Genomic DNA, 2,773 nt, shown 5'->3' with positions numbered 1-2,773 from the left:
GGAGCAGGGATGAGAAACGATGGGGAGCGGCTGTGGATGGGTGCGATGGGGGCATCTCCAGGGAATCTGGGGGCAGCAGGAGCGCGTCCCCCCCCTCCCAGCCGTGGCCCCGCACCCCCAGCCCGCAGCGGGGTCACGGCCGCGCCGGCGGCTCCCTCCGGGAAATGCCGCGTCAGCGCCCGCCGCCCGCCGTGATCCAACGCGATGTGACAGCGGGGCCGCCGCCAGCGCCCCGCAGCTGCCCCGTGCCGGGCAGGGCCCCGCACCCACCGGGGAGGAACCCCCAGCATCGGCCCCGCAGCTCCGCTCGCCGCCCCGCACCTCGGGGGGGGCCGGGAGCACCGGCTGCCAGCACGAGGAGCTGGGGGCACCCCCAATCCCGCTCCTGTGCGCCCCATGGGCAGCCGGGCGGGGGGGGGCAGCCCCCCAAATGTGCCAGCGGCTTCTGGCCACGGGCCCGGCGCCGCCGTCCTGGTGCCGGTGCCAGCGCCGGTGCCGGTGCCAGTGCTGGGGTCTGGCGGGGCTCCCCGTGCCCGGCGGAACAAAGCCGCGGCTGTTCGCGGAGGGCACCGCGGCCAGAGGCTCATAATGAGGCCGGTGCCGGCGGGGGTCCCGGCGCTGGGACGCTTCTCACGGTAAATCAGCCTCGCCGCAGCCCGGGCTCCGCCGGGGGGACACGAGCTGGGATCCCCCCGCTGGGGCCTGCGGCATCGCCACAGCTGCTGATCCTGCCGGTGTCCATCCCGAACCTCACCGGGAACACCCCCGGACGCCCGAGGTCCATCCCATCCCCACCCCGAGGCTCCCGGGGTCCTTCGCGACCCCCGCCGGTGTCCATCCCACCCCGAGGCCATCACGACCCCCGCCGGTGTCCATCCCACCCCGAGGATCCCGGTGTCCATCCCATCCCACCCCGAGGCTCCCGGGCTCCATCACGACTTTCCCGGCGCGCATCCCATCTCTCGCCGGGTACATGCGGACCCCCGCCGGGCTCCGTTCCAGGCCGGGCCCGGCCCGGTGGCTCGCTGCGGTGGCCCCGCGGTGGCTCTGTGCCCGCTGCGGTGACACAGGGACCGCTGGCCGCCAGCAGCCCCGTGACCGGGCCCGTTCCTCACGGCCCAGCGCACCGGCTCTGCAGCACGGCTCTACCGGTACCGCGGCACCGCCAGCGCGGTTCCTGCCGGGTTCCCGGTGACACCGACTCGCTCTGTGCGGTGCCGGCGATGCCGAGGCGTCCCCGGTGACCCCCGCCCTCCTGCCCGCGCTGCGACAGCGGCACAGGAGGGATGCGGTGCGGCTGGAGCTCCCCGGGACGCGCCCCCCCCTCCCCGGGACGCGGAACCTCCCCGGGACGCTGCCGGTCCCCGCGGGCCCGGTCCCGGGACCCCTCCCGGTGCCCCCTCCCCCGGTACCTTTGAGGGACGCGATCTCGTGGTGGATGCCCCGCGCCCCCTCCATGGCCGCCNCGTGGGAACCCCCGCGGGTCCCGCCCCGCCCCCGCCCCGGGACCGGCCCCTGGGAGCGCCCGGGGGGACCCTGAGCCGGGGGGGGTCCTTGGGCTTGGAGGGGACCCCGAGCCGCGGCCATCCCGGAGCTCAGGGGGACACTGAGCCGCGGGGGTCTCTGAGCTCGGGAGGGGCACCCCGAGCCTGGGGAGGGACCCTGAGCCCTGCGGCTGTCGCTGAGCTCGGGAGAGGACCGTGAGCACGGGGTCCCCGAGAGGGGAGAGGCCCCGAGCCGGGCACGGTTCCCCCGAGCATCGCGCACCGAGGGGGTTCCGGCAGAGCCGCGGGCAGGGCTCGGGCAGGGGGGCGAGCAGGTGGATGGGCACGGGCAGGGCTCGGCAGCCACATCCTGCCACGTCAATATTTGCTCTGCTCCTGGCCCAGTTTATCCCGGCACCCCCGGGGGGACCCCGCACAGTCCCGGCAGTGACACCGGGACACAGCTGTGCCACACCACGCCCGCCGGCCGGCAGCTGGGGACACGGCAGCTGCCGCTCCCCCGAGGCCCCCGGCACCGAGAACCGCCCAACAACCCCCAGCGGCACCGCGGGGACCCCAGCACGGCCCCCGGCACAGCAGCGGGACCCCCGGCACAGCAGCGGGACCCCCGGCAGGGCCGCGGGAAGAGCCCCGGCAGCGGGGACGCCCCCTCTGGGACCAACCGTGGCACCAACCGGGGTGCCAGGGTGTCCCCCACGCTGCGGGCTGCTCATGCCGGGGAAACAGACCCCAAAACGGGAGGAGCCCCCCAAGGCTCCCTCAGCACCCCCGGCCGAGCGCAGGGAGCTCGGGGCACTGGGATGCTGCAAGGCCGCAGCAGGAGCCCCCCGGCAGCCTTGGGGGAACGGAGGGACGCCCCCCGGCATCGCCGTCCCTGCCGATGGCGCTACTGGGAGTGACAGCGGGGTTCACTGGGATTTACTGGTGGGGAGCAGTGACCCAGCCATGGGGGGGCTGCTGCCTGTGGGGCGCCCGCCCCTGGGGATCCCAAACCCGCGGGGATGATGTGCATGCACTGGCGTCCCCGGGGGCCCCAGCAGGACTTGCACAACTTCCCCAAGCCTGCATGCCCTCAGCCCTGAGGGGTGGCGGAGTGGGGCTCCCGTTACTCCATCACTGACCGGGGCCCCAGCACAGCTGGTGCGGGGGAACTGGGAGCACTGGGGCGCCCAGGCCCCCTCGAAGGGAACTCCTGGGGGGAGCATCAGCTGCTTGTCTGAGCCCCACCTCGGCATGTTCCACCCCCAGAGCCCCAGAGCACCCCCGGA

Source organism: Parus major, unplaced genomic scaffold (assembly GCF_001522545.3).
Source record: "Parus major isolate Abel unplaced genomic scaffold, Parus_major1.1 Scaffold1053, whole genome shotgun sequence".
NCBI classification, from domain to species: Eukaryota; Metazoa; Chordata; class Aves; order Passeriformes; family Paridae; genus Parus; species Parus major.
Note: the sequence above shows the minus strand (reverse complement) of the source record.